Source organism: Hemiscyllium ocellatum, chromosome 6 (genome assembly GCF_020745735.1).
Source record: "Hemiscyllium ocellatum isolate sHemOce1 chromosome 6, sHemOce1.pat.X.cur, whole genome shotgun sequence".
Lineage (NCBI taxonomy): Eukaryota > Metazoa > Chordata > Chondrichthyes > Orectolobiformes > Hemiscylliidae > Hemiscyllium > Hemiscyllium ocellatum.
The window spans coordinates 119,821,334-119,844,328 of record NC_083406.1 but is presented as its reverse complement, the minus strand read 5'-3'; the positions used below and the strand labels follow the sequence as shown (position 1 = coordinate 119,844,328).

The 22,995-nt window shown below is 45.0% G+C and overlaps 1 protein-coding gene across 2 annotated transcripts in view; it reads right to left on the bottom strand.

Moving 5' to 3' along the window:
- The window catches only part of LOC132816889 (glycerophosphodiester phosphodiesterase domain-containing protein 5-like), a 228,937-nt gene that overhangs the window by 148,769 nt on the left and 57,173 nt on the right, over positions 1-22,995 (bottom strand). The gene's annotated exons all lie outside the window — the stretch shown is intronic.

The following is a 22,995-nucleotide window of genomic DNA, read 5'->3' as shown; positions in this document are numbered from 1 at the left end:
AATCTTCAGAGAGTCAGTGTGGACTTGAGCTGAAGGGTCTGTTTCCATACTGTAGGAAATCTAATCTAAATTCTACAGGACACAGACCCAACCTACGCATCATCTCTTTATAAAACTGGCCCCCTATATCTGGTTTCAGCCTAGTTCACCCACTCTGCTTCTAATGCCAGTACCTCTTGCCTAAAAAGGGGTCCAAAACTGTTTACAGTATTCCAACTACCTTCTTCAAAAGGCAGAGTGTTGAATAGGTTTAAGGCAGAAGCAGGTAGATTACTTAAAGAGGCAGAACGAAGAGTAGGGGCAGGCCATTCAGCCCCTCGAGGCTCCTCCTCCATTCAAAAATATCATGGCTGATCAGCTTGGGTTTTGAATTCACATGGAGTTCAGCCACGATGATATGGAATGGAGGAGCACACTCGAGGAGCCAGCTGGTCTTCTCCAGCTCCTAATCTGGATGTTTCTATGAGGCCTTCTTTCATCTTTGAGAAAGCAATCCAAGAAATCTCACTCTCACTGCTCTCTCCCAACCATTCCGTAAGTTTTTCATCAAGTATACATTCAACTTTTTAAAAAAAATACCTCAGGTTACCAACCTTCTCAGCACTGGAAACTATTTTCCTTTACTTATTCTCTCAAAAATGTATTCACACTTTTGGAATCGGTCAGTCAGATTCATCCATCACCGTTTTGAAATAAACCCATTCTCTCATGACTTCTGACCCAATGTTTTGGGAGTCGGTACTGGAATTGGGTCTGCTGTTGCTTCACATCTCCTCTAGGGGCATCTTTCCTTCCTGTCAGAGTCTCAACATCATTGATGGTTGGTGGTGAACTCAGTGGATGAGTAATCTAGGGGCTTTGAGAGATAGGTTTAAGTCCCATCAGGGAATTTAAATTCCTTTCATAAATCTGGATTTAAAATCTAGGTTACGTGAAGGTGGCCATCAACTGTTATGAAAACCCATCTAATTTCACAGATATCCTTTTGAAATCTGTTGTCCTTACCTGATCTGGTCAACATGTGTCTCTAGACCCACAGCAATGTGGCTGACTCTTAATTGCCCTCTGAAATGGCTTAACCAGCCTCTCAGCTCAAAAGGCAACTGGAAATGGGCAGCAAATGTTAGTTTTGCCTGTGATTCCCTACCATATGAGGGAACAAATTAAAAATTCAACTACTTCAACGAGTCATTGAATCCCTACAATGTGGAAGCAGGCCATTCCACCCACTGAGTCTGACACCAAACCTACGAAGAGCATCGCACCTAGACCCACCTCACCCCTATCCTGCATTTTCCTGGCTAATCTATCTAGCCTGCACATTCCTGGACGCAACGGGCAATTTAGCAAGGCTACTCCACCCTAACCTGTGCATCCTTGGACTGAGAGGGGAAACCCACCAGAGGGTTGGGATTTATGGTTATACCAGCAAATAATTAACCTCAAAACAATGTCACCAAAATTAAATAGGTAACCAGCTTGTTATAAAGGGTAAAAAATGAGGTCTGCAGATGCTGGAGATCACAGTTGAAAATGTGTTGCTGGTTAAAGCACAGCAGGTCAGGCAGCATCCAAGGAACAGGAAATTCGACGTTTCGGGCATAAGGAAATTTCTGATGAAGGGCTTATGCCTGAAACGTCGAATTTCCTATTCCTTGGATGCTGCCTGACCTGCTGTGCTTTAACCAGCAACACATTTTCAACCAGCTTGTTATTGCTGTTTGAGGGTGGGAATCATTGTGTAAATTGGCCGTTCCATTTTTGTCTAATACAGCATCTCAATTCACTGATTCTCAGACACCGACAGCTCAGAAGGTCATTCAGCCAATTCTTGAATGACTCAAACAAACATCTGACTTCACTAATCCCATTTTCCACCTGTAGGCCTGGAGGTTTGGACAGCAAAAGTAACTATCTAAATACTGCTTCAATCTTGTGAGTGTCTGACACAATTACCCTTTCAAGCATTGAGTTCCTGCCTCCCACCATCCTCCAAGTGAAAGAAACATTTCCGAGACTCGAAGACATAGGAGTAAAATTAGGTCATTCGGCCCATCAACCCGCTCTGTACTTCGATCACAGCTGATAGGTTTCTCAACCCCATTCTTCTGCCTTTCCCCATAACTGTTTAGCGTCTCCTCAGCCTCCTATCTTTCATCATTAATCTACACCCCCGTTTAGCGATCCCTAATGGAGAAATTACCTTCTTCTCCACTTTATGCCTCTGATAGTCTTTTCGATCTTAAGACTAATTGAGGAGCTGATACAGATAGACCTCTTGCAAAACCCTTCCCAACCATGGTCTCTCCAATGCAAAAGAAAATCCCAGTCTATCCAATCTTTCCTTATAGCTTAAATTCCCCAGGCAACATCCTGGTAAATAATTTCACCAACTTATTCCAGAAATTCCGGAATACTTGGTGGTATTCTTCCTTGCTCTTGCGAGTCCAGACCCAGAACAGTGTGCTTTAGTCTTGACTGTCCTTTGAAATGGTCATTTGGTTTTCATGATATCAGGGAGTCAAAACAATGTGGCACTGGAAAAGCACAGCATGCAACGGCAGGAGAGTCGATGTTTCGGGCATAAGCCCTTAATGGCAATTGGGGATAGGCAATAAATTACATCTCACCAACAACATCCACAGCCCATGAAAGGAAGAAAAGAAAAGACTCCTTTGGCCAATTGCAGAACTATCTTGTATCCATCTTCACATTCCTTCCTGGTTATTCCTTCCCCCCGGAGACCCAGTTTCTGTATTCCCTGAAATGATGTTAAATTTCTAATCTCTTCTGAACGATCATCGACCCAAAACCCTTCACTGTTTTTTCACCAAACCACCATCCACACTTTCAATTTCTCTTTCAGTTTCCTGGAATCTCCCGGATTATATTTTCACATTGTCCGAGAGCAGAGCTTTCCTCCAAATGGGTCCCTGTCATACCCCCTCTCGCCTCAAGCTGCACGCCCGAGTCGTTGCATCGTATAGTCAGAGACTTACAGCGCAGAGAAAGGCCCTTCAGCCCATCTCATCCATGCTGGTAAAAAACCACCACCTAACTATTCCTGTGCACATCTCAATCCTTCTGCAATGGTAGGAGGGTTCTGCCCATCACCCTCTGGATGAAAAAGATTTTGCTCAGACCCCCTATAAACCCACTGCCCCTTACCATAAATCTATGCCCCCTGCTCATTGATCTCCCTGCCAAGAGGAACATGTTCCTTCCATTCACTTTAACTATGCCCCTTATACTTTTATACATCTCAGTCATGTCCCCTCTCATCTAAAGGAAATCAATCCCAGTCTGTCCAATCTTTCTTCGTACCTGGACAATATTAGCCATTAAATTACCAGCCCTCTAGTCATATTGTCACAGCTGAAACAAAGAGATAGCGACTAAAATGTCCAAGTGTCAAAGTAGAAACTTGTTCAGATACTACCGAGAACTCACTCCAGCCCCATTAAAAAAAGAGCACCATTGGATCTTTCATCTGGGGTGTGGGGGCATCTAATTCAAATGGAAACTATAAATGATATTGTAGACATTGCAGCACTCCCTCAGGCACTGCCTCCGATTGGAGCATTAGATTGCATTACAGGCTTCAGTCACTAGGGGGAGACTCAAAACTCCTTGCATCAGAAGGTCAGGAGTTGACTATCCCACCCAGGAGCACCAGAGAGAGAAAACATCATTACAGCACAGGAGGCGACCATTTGGCCCATTCACCTCTGCTGATACATTCAAAGCAGTAAATACAACTCCTGCCCCAATTGTCCTCTCATCCCACGTCTCAACATTTTGGGATGGCAGTGGTTAGCACTGCTGCCTCCCAGCGTCAGGGATCTGGGTTTAGTTCCAGCCTCGGGTGACTGTATGTGGAGTTTGCACATTCTCCCCATGTCTGCATGGGTTTCCTCCAGACGCTCCAGTTTCCTCCCAACGCTCCAGTTTCCTCCCACAATCCAAAGTAGTGCAGGTTAGGTGGATTGGCCATGGAAAATTGCCCAGAGTGTCCAGGGGTTTGTTGGGCAGGTGGATTAACTATGGTAAGTGTGGGGTTTCCTTTCCCTATGAAATAAAGGTGTTACATTAACACTTTTCCAATCACCAGGGACTCTCCCAAAATGTAAAGAATCTTGGAAAATTACTACAAGTGCATCCATTATCTCTGTTGCTACATCCTTCAATATCCTAAGATACAACCCATCAGAGTCCAGGAGGCTCCTTGGTCTTTAGGCCCATTTCATTGCACTTTCCTCCAATGATAATAATTATCATTGTATTTCTCTCAATGTTTCGCCTCTTGAATAGTTTGAAATTTTGGAATGCTATTTGTGTCTTCTAGTGTGAAGGATGATGCAAAATTTCTTCAACCCCTCTACCACTTCATAGTTCGTCATTATTTCTGTCAGCTTTTTCTCCAAATGGTCTATGTGCACTTTGACCCTTTTCTTCTTTCCTGTGTTTAAAGGAGCATTTGCTCACTTTTTAAAAAATTACTTGCTATTTAACTCCATAGTTCATCTTCTACCATTTTGTTTTATTTATGCTCATCTTTTGCTGGTTTTAAAAAGTTTACAATTCTCTAGCTTACAGTGCAGCAAAGATTAGTGATACATTTTCTTTCCCCAATTTGATGCTATCCTTGACTTCCTTAGTTAACCAAGGTTGCTTCATCCCTTTCCTTGAATTCTTGTTCCTCAGTAAGATGATTTTTCTTGAGCTATTCTCTTAAGAGTCTGACATTGTTCATCAACAATGTTTTCTGATGAATTTCTATCCCAGACCACTCCAACCAGCTCTGTCCTCATTACTCTGGAATTATCCCTATTTAGGTTTAGCATTGTTGTTTAAAGTCAAGAGTGTGGTACTGGAAAAACTCAGCAGGTCAGGCAGCATCCACGGAGCAAGAAAAATCGATGTTTCGGGCAAAAAGCCCTTCATCATTTCCTGATGAAGGGCTTTGCCTGAAACGTTGACTTTCCTGCTCCTCACGTGCTGCCTGACCTGCTGCGCTTTTCCAGCACCACACTCTTGACTCTCATCTCCAGCATCTGCACTCCTTACTTTCGCACAGTTGTTTCAAACCCAAGTTCCTCATTCTCAAATGAAATGCAAAATTCTACTGTATTATGGTCACTGTTCCCCAAAATAACTTTTATTCCAAGATCATTAACTAAACCCACTTTACTATACATCTGGTCTAAAATTTCTGATTAGAACCACAACCTATTATTCTAGCAATATTACCCACATACAATCTATGAATTCTTCCTGAGTTTTACAGCACAGAAACAGACCCTTTGGTCCAACCAGTCCATGCAGAGTGTAATCCCAAACTAAACTAGTCCCACCTGCCTGCTCCTGGCCCATATCCCTCCAAACCTCTCCTATTCATGTACTTATCCAAATTTCTTTTAAATATTACGATGGTGCCCACTCCCTCAGAAAGTCCATTCGACAGGCGAACCGCCTTCTGTAGAAAGACTTTGCCCCTCTGGCCTTTTTTAAAACTCACCCCCCTCATCTTAAAAATATGCTCTTTGCCAATTTGATTTTCCCAAAATTTATGAAGAATAAACTCATCTGTGATTAATGTACTGCTTTTTTCAATCTCCTGATTTACTCTGTCCTGCAGTCTAGTTACTATTAAAGAATCTATATAAGGGGAAGTGTCTCCTTCCCCTTGTTATTTTTACCTCCACCCATATAGATTTGGTATCTAACCCCCAAGATTATTTCTCATCATTATATTTACTCCATCCCATAGTAACAAAGCTACCTCATTACCCTTGCCTTTCTGCCTGTCTTTTTGAAAAGTCTCAAGCCTGACTATTTAGTTTGCAGATTTGATTGCCTTGTAACACTGTTATGGTCCAACTCACTGGATAAGAAAAAAAAACTCTCATTGCACCCTCCAGATCATTAACCCCTTTAAAAACCTGGGTCCCCATCAACTATCAACTCTCTTGCCACACTCCCTCGTGTTCCCTGCTTGGAGACTGGCTGTTGTGACCAGCTATTATTTATTGGACGTGTTCCCCTACTCAGAGATATTGGTCTCTGTTACAGCATCTCAGATTTCAGGCTGCAATCTTTTAATTAAAAGCACATTGAAAGCTTGGTGCAGTAATGTTCAAAACAAAAATCAATCACTTGCCACAGCGGAGCATCAATTGAGCCAGAGGCAGCAACTTCAGGAGAAAATCATTTCCATTCTCAACATAATAAAAAAGGAAGGACTAGGAGTAGGAAGTGGCCATTCCGTCTGCTTCACCTTTAATAGAATTCTGGCTGGCCTCATCTCAGTCTCCACTCTGCCTTTCTATCCACTCCCCATACCCTTCAACTCATCGCTGAAAATGTGTTGCTAGAAAAGCGCAGCAGGTCAGGCAGCATCCAAGGAGCAGGAGAATCGACGTTTCGAGCATGAGCCCTTCTTCAGGCTGCCCGAAACGTCGATTCTCCTGCTCCTTGGATGCTGCCTGACCTGCTGCGCTTTTCCAGCAACACGTTTTCAGCTCTGATCTCCAGCATCTCCAGTCCTCACTTTCTCCTTCAACTCACAGCTAAATCAAACAAATTGAGTAAATTTCAAGAGGAGATAAACAATGTCCTGGCCCCCACCACACTGTGGGATAGGGAGTTCCCATAGATTTACAATCTCAAGGGCTACGGGGAGAGAGTGTGACAGAGCAGCATTGAGAGGGGGAGTCAGCCATGATCAGATTCAGTTGCTGAAGGTGCTCAGAAAGGGTCAACTGAGTTATGCCTGCTCCTTCTGTGACAATACTGTGGCTTTACGAGGTGCGTTTTTTTCTTGGTTTCTTTCAGAGAGAGACTGGGGGACAGATGGACAACAGTATTTGAGAAGATAAACAACTTGTGAAGCCTTGGGTGTTTTTTCTTTTCAAGCTAGTACAATAGAAGCTGCCAGAATGGTTTGTGGTCAAACTGCCAAAGAACCTGGCTCTTTAGTTCTTCCTTCAGCAGTTGCTGTTGGGGTCTTGAAGAAGTGGAAGATATTTTCCCTCCCCCTCTCTCAGTTACAGCGAAAGGGGTTCTCCGCCAACTGCTAGAGATGCATGTGAGACAATTGGAGTCTGAATCCGCCTCTTGCCAAGGGGGTGTTTATGGAATGTTACTATTTCAGAACAGCTAATTAGTAATTGATACTGCAGCTATTTTGTTGTTTTCCAGTAGAGTTAAATTATTTCAATTCCTTCTTTCTTTTGTTGCTTTTTAACAATAGCCGATAAATAGTGTGTTTAGCTTTGAATCCGATCGTTTGACCGATCGAACTGCATCTGGAACACAACACCATAGGATTTACTTTTAAAAGTAATAAAACATTAGAGTGTCATCTACCTTCTGAATAGTTTGAGGGGGTTTTATCTGGTTCCATAACACTTCTATTTAAAGGAAAACCCCAAAGTCTTTTATTCATAAGGAGCAAGAAGGGAACGAGAGAAAGGGCTGGCCCACTCAAGGACAAAGGAGCAAATTTACTGGTGAAGTCAGAGAAAATAGGTGAGATTCTTAAATTAGTACTTTGCATCAGTACTCACTGAGGAGAGACACATGACGGATGTTGAGGTTAGGGATAGTGGTTTGATTACTCAAGGTCAAGTAGGCATAAGGAGGGAGGAAGTGTTGGGCATTCTAAAAGGTACTAAAAGTGGACAAATCTCCAGATGCGGATGGTGATCTATCGCCCGCTATGGGGAGAAGCAAGAGAGGAAATAGTTGGGGCCTTCGCAGATATCTTTGCAACTTCCTTGAACACGGGTGAGGTCCCAGAGGACTGGAGAATTGCCAATGTTGTCCCCTTGTTCAAGAAGTTTGGCAGCGATAATCCAGGTAATTATAGACTGGTGGGTCTGAGGTCAGTGGAGGGAAGCTGCTGAAAAAAGTACTGATGGATAGGATCTATTTACATTTGGAAGAAAATGGGCTTATCAGTGATAGGCAGCCTGGTTTTGAGCAAAGATGGTCATGTCTTACCAACTTAATAGAACTCTTTGAGGAAGTGAAAAAGTTGATTGATGAGGGAAGGGATGTAAGAGGTCATATACATGGACTTCAGTCAGGTGCTTGATAAGGTTCCCCATGATAGGTTGATGGAGAAAGTGACGTCGCACGGGGTCCAAGGTGTACTAGCCAGACGGATAGAGAACTGGCTGGGCAATAGGGGACAGAGACTAGTAGTGGAAGGGAGTTTCTCAAAATGGAGAACTGTGACCAGTGATGTTTCACAGGGATCCGTGCTAGGACCACTGTCATTTGTGATATACATAAATGATTGGGAGGAAGGTATAGGTGGTCGGATTAGTAAGTTTGCAGATGACACTAAGCTTGGTGGAGTAGCAGAAAGTGAAAGGGACTGTCAGAGAATACAGAAGAATATAGATAGATTGGAGCACTGGGCAGAGAAATGGCAGATAGTGTTCGATCCGGGCAAACGCGAGGTGATGCATTTTGGAAGATCAAATGTAAACGGTAAATGTCAATGTTCTGGGAGAATTGATGTACAGAGAGAGCTGGGTGTTCAAGTCCATTGTACCCTGAAGGTGGCAATGAGGGTTAATAGAGTGGTCAAGTGGCATATTTTCCTTCATCGGATGGGATATTGAGTACAGGAGTTGGCAGGTCATGCAGCAGTTGTATAGGACTTTGGTTCATCTACATTTGGAATACTGCGTACAGTTCTGGTCACCACATTACCAAAAAGATGTGGACACTTTGGAGAGGGTGCAGAGAAGGTTCACCAGATGTTGCCTGGTATGGAGGGCACTAGCTATGAGGAGAATTTGAGTAGATTATGATTAGAAAGACAGAGGTTGAGTGGAGGTGGGGTGGGGGGGGGGGGTGGGGGGGTTGCTGGGGAGAAAGAGAAGGAAGTAGAATTGAGGTCTACAAACTCATGAGCAGTACAGAGAGCGTGGAACAGCAAGACACCTTTTTCCCCCAGAGCGGGAAGACTCCATTACTAGGCATCACAAGTTCAAATTGAGAGGGGGAAAAAAAGTTTAAGGGAGACACACGTGGAAAGTTCTTTATGCAGAGGGTGGTGGGTGCCTGGAGTATGTTGCCAGCAGGACTGACAGCGTCATTTAAGATATACCCGGACAGATACATAAATGGGTAACGAACAGAAGGATACAGACCCTTTGAAAATAGGTGACAGATTTAGATGGAGGATCTGGATTGGCACAGGCTTGGAAGGCCTGTAATTTTCTTTGTTTTATTTACGCAGATTATCTGGAATATAATGGTCAAAACGGCCAGCGGACCAAAATTTGGGCACAGACTCAGCATAAAAGGACTATAACTAGAGTAGTTTAAAGATACATTCATTCTCACTCTGGACCTTTTAAAACTGTATTCCCATGCTAGTCTGTTTTTGATGATTTCAATTCTGTAACGGTATCTGCACCTACGATTGTGCCGAGAGACAACATTACAAACATTTCACTGCTGAAAATGTGTTGCTGGAAAAGCGCAGCAGGTCAGGCAGCATCCAAGGAGCAGGAGAAACGCGTTTTGGGCATGAGCCCTTCTTCAGGGAAGGCTTCATTCCTGAAGAAGGGCTCATGCCCGAAACGTCGATTCTCCTGTTCCTTGGATGCTGCCTGACCTGCTGCGCTTTTCCAGCAACACATTTTCAGCTCTGATCTCCAGCATCTGCAGACCTCACTTTCTCCTAGAAACTTTTCACTGCACTCAATATAGTGCACGTGACAATAAAGGCTACTCTATTGTACGTAATCTGGTTTCACATACGCCATTACTTAAAAATGAATCTTCAACAGGAAGTTGGAAGGATGTTTGAAAAAGTAAATGCAGAGAAATGGGAGGAGAATAATGAGCCAAATCAGTCTCTGAACAAGCCAGGAGAGATTTAATGGGCTGAATGGCCTCCTCTCTGTGCTTAACTTGCCCATCATTCCACGATCAGCCACCTAGCAATGACTGACGGCGGTCGAGAAACTCTTGTCTTCATCTTACATTTGACAAGAAAGGGCTGGCAAGTAACAATGGGCCAAATGGCATCTTCTTGTGATGCTGCTGTTGTTCTCAGATTTTGTCAGCAACCATCATGACATGAGGATGTCCCATACGGATTTACAACCCATGAAGTAGGTCTTTGGAGTGTAGCCATTGCTGTGAGGTGGGGAAGAGAAGAGCAGCCAATTTGTGCACAGTCCGATCCCATGAGTGGTAGTGGCCCATCCGGCCTACTCTAAAATTCAAATGACCACGGCTGATTCTCTATTCCAACGGCATATACCTGTTTCCACCCCAGATCCCTCGATGCCTTTAAAAGGCAAATCTTTGTTGCCTCATATTAACACGAGGATCAGATTCCTCACAGAGTGTGGGGGGATAGTTCAGTAGTACTTTTCTTCCAAACATTTCTCTTCTGCTCATCACTCAAACTGTTCCCTAGCCTGGAATGCAGTTTTTAATCAAGTCCTTTAAATCCTAAGAAAAAGGTAATATTCCCCACACAGCCACCCCCGCCTCTCATCTGTAATTAGTGTGCGGAATCTTTAATTACCAGCTTTAGTGCACAACAAAAAACAATGGACTCAGCAGATAGAGATAATTCAGTTCACCAACTCCAAATCAATCAACAGCCTCAGGGCTCCTCTGGACATCAGGCAATCATTGCTTTATTGGTTAATTTAAAGCAACACCCACAATGAAGTAGCCACAACTCACTAAGTACCTTCAAACAAATTGGAGATAATTGCTCTGTAGAAAACACTCATGCTTCATGTAAAAATAAAAGGTTCGGATCATCGACCTTTGCCCCATTTGATAGCTCTCTTGCCTCAGAGTTCCGGTCACTACTCTAAAGTCAGAGATTAAAACAAAAAAACATCAGTGTCAACTCATCAGGACAGGATCAAAGAAAGCAGTGGAGTCAGTGTTTCAGGTAGGCTCAAGTTGCTGCAAACTGTACTGTGAAGCCTCTTCCAAGCATGTCCACCATTTTCCTCCTCCCTCCACAAAGACCTCAGCCAATCAGCCTCCTTCCCCTTCCTGCTCAAGGGTCAAGCCCGAAACGTCGACTCTCTTGCTTCTCCACGTGCTGCCTGACCTGCTGCACTTTTTTCCAGCGCCACACTTTATCGACTCAAGACCATAGGAAATAGGAACAGAAGTAGGCCATTCGGCCCTTTCAGTTTGCACTGCCATTCAACATTCCTCACGGGCAAAAGCGAGGACTGCAGTTGCTGGAGATCAGAGTCTATATTAGTGGTGCTGGCAAAGCATAGCAGGCCAGGCAATATCTATGGAGCAGGAAAATCAATGTTTTGGGCATTAACTCTTCATCAGGCCTTGATGCTCAATGAAGAGCTTTTGCCCAAAATGCCGATTTTCCTACTCCTGGTGACCTGCTGTGCATTTCCAGCACCACTTCAATCCAGCCCCCGACATTCCTCACATCCACATTCTTGTCCCTTCCCCTTAACCCTTGATTCACTGACTGATCAAAAATCTCGATCTCAGCTTTAAATATACCCAAGGACTCTGTCCCCACAGCTCTCTGTGACAAGGAGTTCCATATACACTCAACCCTCAGAAGAAATTCCTCCCCATCTCAGTCTGAAATTGGTGCCCCTTTATTCTGAGACTGTGCCCTCTGGTCCTAGACCCTCCCATGAGGGAAACATCCTCTCAGCATTGACCCGGTCAAGCCCCTTGAGAATCCTGGATGTTTCAATGAGATCACCTCTCATTCTTCTAAACTCCAGGGAGTAGACAGTCCCAACCTGTTTAGCCTTTGCTCCTCAGACAATCTGATCCTGCCAGGGACCATCCAAGTGAATGTTCTCTGAACTGTTTCCAATTAGATGATATCTTGTCTAATGGGGACAAGACTGCTTACACTGTATTCCAATGAGGTCTCCCCAACACCTTGTATAGATGCAGTATGACTTATACTCCAACCCCTTGTCGATGTGCAATGTTCCACCTTTTAGCACAATAATGAAACAGAAACATTGAGGGGTTGTTATCGCGTTGCTATCAATGTGATCTCTCTGTGTGCAGACACCGTAGTTTACAGCACAGAAGAAGGCCATTCAGCTCAGCATGGCAACACATCTATGACATGCATTCCAAGCTTTTGACCCACAACGCCAGAGGCTGTGGCAGTGCAGGTGAATATCTAGATACTGTTTAAACTTTGAGAGTTTACCACAGACTCCCACCTATCAGTCAGCGGCTTCCAGACTCCCACCACTCTCTGGATGGAAAACATTCTCTTTAACTCCACTCATGTCCTTTTTCCTCTATGGCCCCTGGTGACCGCTGCCTCTCCCAACAGAAAATATACCTTCCTATCCACACTCAATCTTATCAGGTCCCCTCTCAACCTTCACAGTTCTGAGGAAAACAGTCCCAGCCTATCCAATCTTTGCTGCTAGCTCAGGCCCTTCAGTCACAGAAACAGCCTTTTCCCATCACCCTCTGCTTCCGGTCTCTCGGCCAATTTTGGTGCCACTTAACTTTGGATCGTATGGGTTCGTACTTTCTTGACCACATTTTGTTGCATTCCCGACATCCAAAAGTACTGACTTTGGTGTTGTGACTCGATAGCTGGTGACCATGGAACATGCTAAATAAACATAAGTCTTTCTCAGCTTTTCCTCTTCTCCCATCTTGTCAGAGTACTGAAATCCAACACGTTCCATGCTAGAAGTGTGATATCTAAATTGATTTATGGGATGCGGGCATCGCTGGCTTGATTGCCCATCCCTAGTTGCCTCCCCCCGCCTTGAGAAGGTTGGCGTGAGCTGCCTTCTTGAACCGCTGCAATCCATGTGCTGTAGGTTGATCTACACAATGTCCTTCGGGAGGGAATTCCAGGATTGTGACCCAGTGACAGTGAAGGAACAGTGATATATTTCCAAGTCAGGATGGTGAGTGGCTCCAAGGAAAACCTGCAGGGATGGTGTTCCCATGTATCTATAGTCCTTGTCCTTTCAGACGGTAGCACCCATGGGCATGGGAAGGTGCTGATGAGACCTGATAAATTGAGCAGTCTTTTGAACATGACGACTTTTGGGAAATAGCCAACACTGGCCAGATCTCTCACACTGCTCACATGCTGTGGTTATGTGCACAAGAGCAGAGATGCCTTTGGTACAGTATGGAAACAGGCCCTTCAGCCCAACAAGTCCACACCGAACCTCCGAAGAATAACCCACCCAGACTCATCCCCCTACCTTATATTTATCCCTGACTAACGCACTGAACACCATGGGCAATTGAGCATGGCCAATTCACCTAACCTGCACATCTTTGTATTGTGGGAGGAAACCCAAACTGACACGGGGAGAATGTGTAAATTCCACACAGTCGCCCGAGGTGTGAATCGAACCCCGGTCTCTGGCGCTGTGAGGCAGCGGTGCTAACCACTGAGCCACCATGCCGCCCCCAGTTATTCAGTGGAGAAGGATACTCAGATGATAACTTCACCGAGAGAGGGCCTCAGTCATCTTGATCAGAATTAAGTCATTATATCATGCTGAACAGCTTGCTGCATCATACCTGGGTGACATGCAAGGCTCTTGCAAGACCTCAGATTAGAGAGCTACATCGAACAAGGCACTTAGAAACCCATACTGTTCGGCTACAGTAAAACATAGAAACTAAGAAATTGATACTGGAAGCATAGAAAATCAGAGAAGTAGGCTGTTCAGCCCTTCAAACCTTTTCCGCCATTCAATGGCTGATCATCTAACTCAGTCTCCTGTTCCTGTTTTCTCCCCATACAGTTCTTAGGGCTAAAGGATCGAAGGGTAACTAACTCCTTCTCAAAAGCATTCAATGTTTTGGCCTCAACCGTTTTTAGTGTCAGAGAATTCCACAGGTTCCCCCACTCTCCACATGTAGACATTTCTCCTCAGCTTAGTCCCTAAGTGGCCCACCCTGTATCTGGGGAGCTCCCATCAGAGAAGCACACCTTTCTATCCTGATGGGCAGAGCTTATCTCGCTCTGTCAATTAACAAATGGAGGTACTGACTGCCCTATAGAACAGCCACTGGTTGCCCTCAGACAGGGAGATGGGAGTCACGTGACGGTCAGGCCAAGTTGGGATGGCACTTCTCAACAGTAGGCAGTGAGGCAGGTATCCTCAGCTTTCACCCATTGGCAGTGCCAGACTGACCTTCACTGGCTCTGTGGCAGACCCTTCACCTCCTATATCTCAGTAGCAAGGACAGGCACCCACATCCACCTCAGAGCACAGCTCATGACATGCACTGACTAAGTCTCCTCTCCCTGTGTACCCAGGAAGCAAATCAATACGGCAATAAAATATTGATTAGGAGAGCAGTGTAAAATGTCAGATTAACAGCAAACAAAAATAACACTGGAGGAAATCAAGGGGTGGGGGGGGGGGGGGGGGGGGTGGTCAATGCAGCTGGTTGTTATAAGTCAGTTTTTCTCACAGATGAAAGCTCTCTCGTCTCTCTCAATATACCAAAACATTTAATTCAAGCTTAGGCTCCCTTCATCTCTATAGGTCCAAATTAGGGAAAAGCAACTGAATAATTAAGTAGTCGAGAGTGTGGTGCTGGAAAAGCACAGCAGGTCAGGCAGCATCCGAGGAGCAGGAGAATTGATGTTTCGGGCACAAGCCTTTCATCAGGAAATGAATAGTTGAGTACCCCTGTCGAACCGAGAAACAGTGCCTGAACGTTTGCATTTACCAAGCGCCTCTCAAAACGGCACACTACCCCAAATTTAAGTTCTTATTTTTAAGTTCATCCACAGGATGCAAATATTGCTAGCTAGGCCAATATTCATTACCCACCCTTCAAGTCGCTGAATGTCACCCAGTCTGTGGGTGAGGACAGCAGATTTCTCTCCCTATAGGACACACAAGAACCAGTTGGGTTTTTCCGCCATTGACAATGGCTCCATTGTTGGCGTTAAGATTCTAAATTCCAGATTTCTTTTTAAATTGAAATCAAATTCCACCATCTGCCACGGCAAGATTCAAACCCAGGTCCCAGAACATAATCTAAATCTGAGCTAATAACCTCGTTAACATTGGAACCAAGATGGCCAATATTCGCACAGCAAACTCCCACAAAGAGAAGCAAGATGACAACCAGCTAACCTGTTTGTGTGATGCTACTGAAGGATAAACGTTGTCCAGGATGTCAGTCCTGCTCTCCTGAGGAATTGGGATTATTTAGTCATCGGAGCTGGCAGATGATGCTCTGGTCCAACATCCAAGGAAGGAACTCTGAAACTGTTCAAATGTCTGCAGTAGGAATTGAACCCATTGCCTTATGGAGGTGGGAGTATTACCAACTAGCCACAGCCAATAAGTGGATTGCAAATTTTCAGCCAAAATTGAACATTGTACTACAAAAATCATTCTAGATTTGCCTGTGGGCACTTCAATCTGCCTGGGTTAAGGTTTTACAAACATGTGCTCAAGTCCCACAAATATCGAAGAGAACAGAATGCCCAAGGAACAATCTGGAAGAGGTCCTTGGATTCTGAGAGGATTTGTTGAGTTAGACAACAAAATGACATTCAGAGATGTAAAAGGGTTTTATTATAAATCTACAGGTTAGCTTAAACTAGAGTTTCCACCTTTCCCTCTGGACCCTTCCCCGGAAACAACCCAGCTCTTTATTTCTTTAGAAAAGTAAACTAAAGCCAAAAACTAAAACAGGGAGAATGAGGGAAACTAAATCAAAGTTTGTGCTGAGGGGGAAGTAAGGCATCTCCGTCCCCTTGTATTCCCATCCAGCTTGGAAAACTTTAAGGATATCAGTGGCCACAGAGCACTCCCTAGCCAAGTCCAGAGGAGGTGAAGGATACAGTTACAGTGTTTAAAAGACATCTAGATAAGTACATCAGTGGGAAAGGTTTGGAAGGATACGGGCTAAGCACAGCTAAGTGGCACTAGTTTACTTTGGGATTACATTCAACATGGACTGGTTGGTCCAAAGGGTCTGTTTCCACGCTGTATGACTTTATGACAGTGTGTGTGCCCACAACAGTGTAAAGAACCAATAATCACTGGACATAAATAAATCCATGCTGAAAATGTGTTGCTGGAAAAGCGCAGCAGGTCAGGCAGCATCAACCTGACCTGCCTGACCTGCTGCGCTTTTCCAGCAACACATTTTCAGCTCTGATCTCCAGCATCTGCAGACCTCACTTTCTCCTCAAAAATAAATCCATCACCAATTCAACAAAATACCAAATAGCAAAACTCAGAAACTGCCTGAGGGGGAGATGAAGATAATATACTCAATCACAGAATTGTCACAGTGCAGGCAGAGGCCTTTTGGCCCCTCTTGTTATTACTGGTTCTATTCCCTCATGCCAATCTCCTGCCTTGTCCCTCTATCCCTGCACACCATTTCTATCCAAATAACCATCAATGTCCTTCTTGATTGCCTCCACTGAACCTGCTTCCAACACTTTTCCGGGCAGTACATTCTATGCCCTAACTACTCGCTGGGTCAGAACATGTTCATCTCATCTCCCTACTCTGCCATTCACTATGATCATGGTTGATCAAACAGTTCAATCCCCTGTTCCCACTTTCATCTTATACCCTTGGAGCCATTTAACTCCAAGAAATGTATGTAACTCCATTTTTTAAAAACATACAGCATTCCTGCTTTTCCCCACATGTCTGTTGATCCCTTAAGCCTCAAGAGCAATATCCAACCTCTAAGTCATTCAATATTTTGGCCTTGATTGCTTTCTGTGATAGAGCTCCATGGGATCACCATTCTCTGGTGAAGAGATTTCTCATCCCAATCCCTTATCCTTAAACTACTTCTGAACTCCCCGGTCATCAGGAACATCCTTCCTGGATTGACCCTGTCTAGTCCTGTTAGAATTTTAAGGGTTTCAAGGAGATTGCCCTCATTCTTCTGAACTCAGTTGACATAATCCACACTGATGCAACCTCTCTTCATACACACAAATCCTGGAACTGAGTAAGATTTCTAAGCAAGTTGACTAGGGGGTAAACTGCCGACGTCTGGTCTGCACCTGGCCCACAGCACCACAAAGAGTTGAGCTAGGAGTCCGAAGACCACCTCAATCAATGATCATATGTGGACTGCCCAGTGCAACGCCCTCCACCCCATTGGAATGCTAGAGGACTCCCATGTGGAACACTCTCCACTGGGGACCAGAGCTGCCCAGTGTCAGATTGGAATTGCATTTGCAATACAGACCCAAAAAAAGCCGTTACCGTGAGGTGGTGAATAACATGGACAGAGTTAACGTGAAGTTGGAGATCAAGAGGGAGAAATATTTAGAGGGACAAGTGGATGCAATTAGATAAAGATGGGTGGAAGGGGGCTCGAGTGGAGCATAAAATGCCAGCATGATCAGTTAGGGCCGAATGGCCTGTCTGTGTGGCACAATTCCTTGGTAAACACATTCAAGACTGACAAAAAGGAACCTGTACTTGGCCTCAAACTAACACAGACTTTCAACAGGGCTGGGGGAGTCATTGACAGGAGAACATTCCTGAGGTCTGAAGTCAACCAGTTCCGATCACGTGAAGAGAATTTCACAGGTGAGTAATTGCAGAAACATGGGCTTCTCCGTCAACAAATTGAAGGAGTAAAAAAAAAAGAGAAAAGATGATCAGAGAGGAAAAAAAAAAGAGAAAAAAGGGAAAAAAAAACAAGATAGAATAAAGAAAAGAATGGAAAAAAGAGAAGGGAAACAGAGACACAGGCAGAGACAGAGACAGGGGCAGATACACAGCCCAAGCTCCACTGCATGTCACACCTGATGAATGAATAATCAAAATAAAGCAAAAACAAAACTAAGTCATACTATGACCCAAACTTCCGAGACTCAAAAGATCAGAATGACAAAGAAATGGTTTGTTCTGCCCAGCCTCCTAATGCCCAGCCCTACTCCCTGATTACCCTACACCAGCCTTGTCAGCTCTGATGGATCAGACTTCCAGAGATATGAACTCACTTCCCCTACCTCAGACCATATCACACCCCGCCCCCACTCTCCAACCCCCAGTGGCCACAGGATAACCAACAATGCAATGGGTTCCCTGGCTAATTCCCTGACAAAGTTTATCTCTCCACGTTGGAGACTTCATGCCTCCATTCCTGATGAAGGGCCTTTGCCCTAAAAGTCAATTCTCCTGCTCCTCGGACGCTGCCTGACCTGTTGTGCTTTTCCAGTGCCACTCTAATCTGGTTTCCAACATCTGCAGTCCTCCCTTCTGCCTAAGTATTAAAACTACCAAAGAAAGCAGATAGAATATTTTTAAGAAGAAATTATTTTGACGTATGGCCATCACTGGCAAGGCCAAGATTTATGGCCTGTCCGTAATATCCCCTCGAACTGAGTGGCTGGCTCAGAGGGCAGTTAAGAGTCAACCTCATGGCTATGGTCTACTATTACAAAGGATCCATTGTTAGCCACAAACAGTCCCCATTAACAGCTGTTCACTCTCCCAACCAGGCTATGATCCACTCCTTTGTCTACCTAACTGCTCTTCTGTCTCAGACTCTATCCCCAACTATCACTTAGCCCCTCCCTCCACCCTATCTTCTGCATGTAAATCTACATTTTCCTAGTCACCATCAGTTCTCAGGAAGGGACTCTCAACCCACACTGTTAACTCATTTCTCTTCAGATGCCGCCAGACTTGCTGAGCTTTTCCAGCAACTTCTGTTTTTATCTTACTGTTTGGAGTCACATGTCAGCCAATCCAGGTAAGTACAGTAACATTCCCTCCTGTCAAGGACATCAGTGAACCAGATAGGTGTTTACAGCAACAAAAAGAGAAACTCAGCAGGTTAGACAGCATCAACAGAGGGAAAGCAGAGCTGACTTCTCAGTTCCAGAACTAAAGAAAGGTCATTGGTTCAGAAGCATCAACAGATTTCTCTTCATAGATGCCTCCAAACCAGAGTTTCTCCAGGAATTTCTGTTTTTGTTTCTAATTTCCAGCATCCACAGCTCTTAGATTTTTAAAGCAAGCGGTCAAAGTCACCATTGCTGTTAAAATGCCAAGATTTAATTGAATTTAAATTCTTCCAGCTGCCACGGTGGGTTTTGAACATACACCTCCAGTAGCTGGATTTCTGGAGTTTCATGTAGACCTCACCAGTCTGGACCTCAGGAGTACCAGTCCAGTGACATTATCACACCCCCAAAGGAATCACTGTCTGACATTTCAATAGGACCATATGAAAGAGGAACAGGAGTAGGCCATTTAGCCCCTCCAGCCTGCTCAACCATTCAATAGAGTCTAGAATCAGGGGGTGTAGTCTCAGAATAAATTGAAGACTGAGATGAGGAGGAATTTCTTCTGGAGGGTTTAGATTTTTGTAACTCCTTGCCACAGAGAGCCGTGGACAGATCAGCAGCTCCCCTTCACCCACCCCCAGTCCCAAATAAAGGGTTACACCCAAAACATCGACTTCTCCACCTCCTGATGCTGCCTGACTTGCTGTGTTCTTCCAGCCTCCTGCTCAACTATCTTGGATTCCAGTATCTGCAGTTTTTATTTGTCTCTAACAGAGATCCGTGGGGGGCAGAGTCTTTGTGTATATTTAAGGCTGAGATAGATAAATTCCTGACCAGTCAGGGAATCAAGGGTTACAGGGGAAAGAGCAGGAAAGTGGACATGAGGAATGTTGGGATCAGCCCCGATCCTACTGAATGACAGTGCAGACTGGAAGGACCGAATGGCCTACTGATTTGACACTCCTCACATCTACTTTCCTGCCCTTTCCCCTGTAACCCTGGATTCCCCAGCTGATTGAAAATCTCTCTCAGCCTTAAAAGCACAGGAGGTCAGGCAGCATCTGAGGAGCAGGAGAGTCAACGTTTCAGACATAAACCCTTCATAGGAGTCTACCCCTATAGCTCTCTGGGGCAAGGAGCCCCAAAGACTCACAACCCTCTGAGAAAAAACATTCCTCCCCAACTCAGTCTGAAATTGGTGCCCCTTTATTCTGAGACTGTGCCCTCTGGTCCTAGACCCTCCCTTGAGGCGAAACATCCTCTCAGCATTGACCCACTCAAGCCCCTTACGAATCCTGGATGTTTCAATGAGACCACCTCTCATTCTTCTAGATTCCAGGGAGTAGAGTCCCATTCTGTTGAACCTTTGCTCATAAGACAATCCCTTCCCATCCCAGGGACCATCCTAGTGAACCTTCTCTCAACTGAAATATCTTTCCTGAAATAAGGAACTGAAACTGCTTGCAGTGCTCCAGATGTGGTCTCCCCAACACCTTGTACAGTTACAGTAAGGCTTCCCTACTCTTATACTCCAACCCCCTTGGAATAATGGCCAACATTCCATTACTGTTCCCGATTCCCTGCTGTCCCATGTACTAGCTTTGGGTGTTTCACGCACATGTTCCCCCCCCCCAAAGCCTCTTATTATTGCAGCCTCCTGCAGCTTTTCTCCATTTAAATAATACTGTTCTTTTGTTATTCCTTCCAACTTCACATTTTCCCCACATTATACTCCATTTGCCAACTTTGATAACCTATCAATCTCTCTCTGAAAACCTCTGTATCCCTCTCACAACATGCCTTTGCACCTCAACAATTAAACAAGACAGAAGTCAAAAACTAGAGCGCACAGGTTTAAGGTGAGAGGGGAAAGATTGAAAAGGGACCCTAGGGGCAACTGTTTTATGCAGAGGGTGGTACCTGGAAGGAATGAGCTGCCAGAGGAAGTGGTGGAGGCTGGTACAATTACAGCATCTGGATGGGTATATGAATAGGAAGGGTTTAGAGGGATTTGGGTCAAGTGCTGGCAAATGGGACTGGATTAATTTACGATATCTGGTTAATGCAGATGGGTTAGACCGAAGGGTCTGTTTCTATGCTGTGCATCTCTATGACTGTAATTACATGGTGCAACTTTTTCATTGTTCAGGGTTTCTGTTCTTGTACACACACTACCACATTGATGAAGCAGTTCACATCTTTGAACCTAAAATGGCTCCATGATTTTAATTACGTTGTTCCCTACCAATTAACACTTGCATGTCAGCCACATCTCAGTGGGTAGCCTTGAGTCATGCTCTGAAGGTCATGAGTTTATTTGACTCGAGGGACTTCAGCACATCAAGTTGAGACCAACACTCCTGTCCAGTACAGAGGGAGGGCGACACTGCCAGGAGTTCAGCCTCTCAGGTTAGACCCATCCGCTCTCTCATGGAGGTACCAACGATGGATAGCATCGTCATCATGAGCAGCAGGGGAGTTGAGTCACAGGTGGGAGGGCACTTGGGCAGAAACAAGGCTGGGAACCTCCTGAACAGGCCATTCTGTCCATCATGATCCATCCATCCCAGAAACACCCAAGTGTCTCTCCTAATACAGCATCCAATTGGTCTAAAAATATCCAAGGAATATTGTCTGCCCCACAATAACTTGCTAGATTAGAGTGGTGCTGGAAAAGCACAGCAGGTCAGGCAGCATCCAAGGAGTAGGAAAATCAACATTTCGGGCAAAAATCCTTCCATCTAATCAAGGGGGCTGTGAAATAAATAGGGGGGGGGGGCGGAGAAGATAGCTGGGAAGGCAATACATAGATGCAGATGGGGAGTGATAGTGATAGGTCAGAGGGGAGGGTAGAAAGATAGATGGGAAGGAAGATGGGCAGGTAGGACAGTTAGATACCCAAGACATTTTACAGGAGCATTCACAAACATAACCAGATAGTGACCCACACGCTGATAAGAGGGAAGACGAATAAAACAACTCAAAAGAAGTGAATCCTCAGACACCATCGTCAACTGGACCATAGGGCTGCTGTCTTCTTAGAGACAGAGGTGATTGGTGGTGGTTTCATCAGAGGGTCTCCATACCTCAGGCAATGAGAGATTCAGTAGCTGAGACCTTAAATGGTAACACTTGGTCAGGGAGTGAATTGAACCCATGCTCTTGGTGTCATTACATTGCAAATCAGCCAGCCAGTCAGGTCGACAGCAACTCAACTTTGCAGGTGATTTTTCCAGACTGGGCCAGAGGGCTCAATGGCCTCCTGCTGCTCCTTGCTTGTCCCTTATCCCACAAATGCCTGAGTCTTGAACTTTTCAACCATCTGGCAGCCTGGTGGGGACCAAGTGTTTGTTTGTGGGATCTTCCTGGACTTCATTTTTGCACTTGGCTCATTAGAACACTTCCATCGTCATAATCCAAAAGCCCTGGCTCTGGTCATCCAGGTGTTCTTCAACTGTAATTTGGTCACATCACGCGGATCAAACAGGATCGAACAGGATGGCAGAACAGATTAGAGAGAGGCTGAAAGACCACCACACACGAGGCCATTCAGCTCTGGCAACAATCCCAAAATCGATCCCAATAGTGTTTCGGCAGCGATTGTGACAGAACGGAGGGGTGGACCAGGTTGGATGGGTTTGCATGATCTGTCACGGATGTTGGGTTGGGAGTCCATTCCCCAACCCTGCTCGCTGATTCTTGCCCACCTTCCCCAGGCATCGAACCAAGGCTCCATGGCTGACGTCAATAAGAATGATTCAACACTCCAAAGCAACAAACAATGTAAAGCCGAGACCACCCATGCTGGCTAAATTACAGCATTCGACCGTCAGACAGAAAACCCAACTGCAAACAATAGCTGAGTCACGGATTTAAAATAGATAAAACCAGGGGAGACAGAGACACAGAGACAGAGACAGGCAATAAAGGTGGTGAGAGAAAAATTCAAGTGAGAGTGAAGAAATGAGTTTCACCAAGGCACTGGGATAATCTGCCGGAAATACATGGCACAGCCTTTTCAAGGGCTGACCTCCTGTTGTGGAAGCCCCTATCAAGTAAATGAAACGAGAACGTGCCCTTATCTAAAAGCCCAGAGCCACTCACATCCTCCACTCAATGGCTGGCAGCAAACACACAGGAGTACAAGAGGTAGCAGCAGGCTATTCGGCCCCTCAAGCTTGCAGCACTGTTCGAGAAGGTGA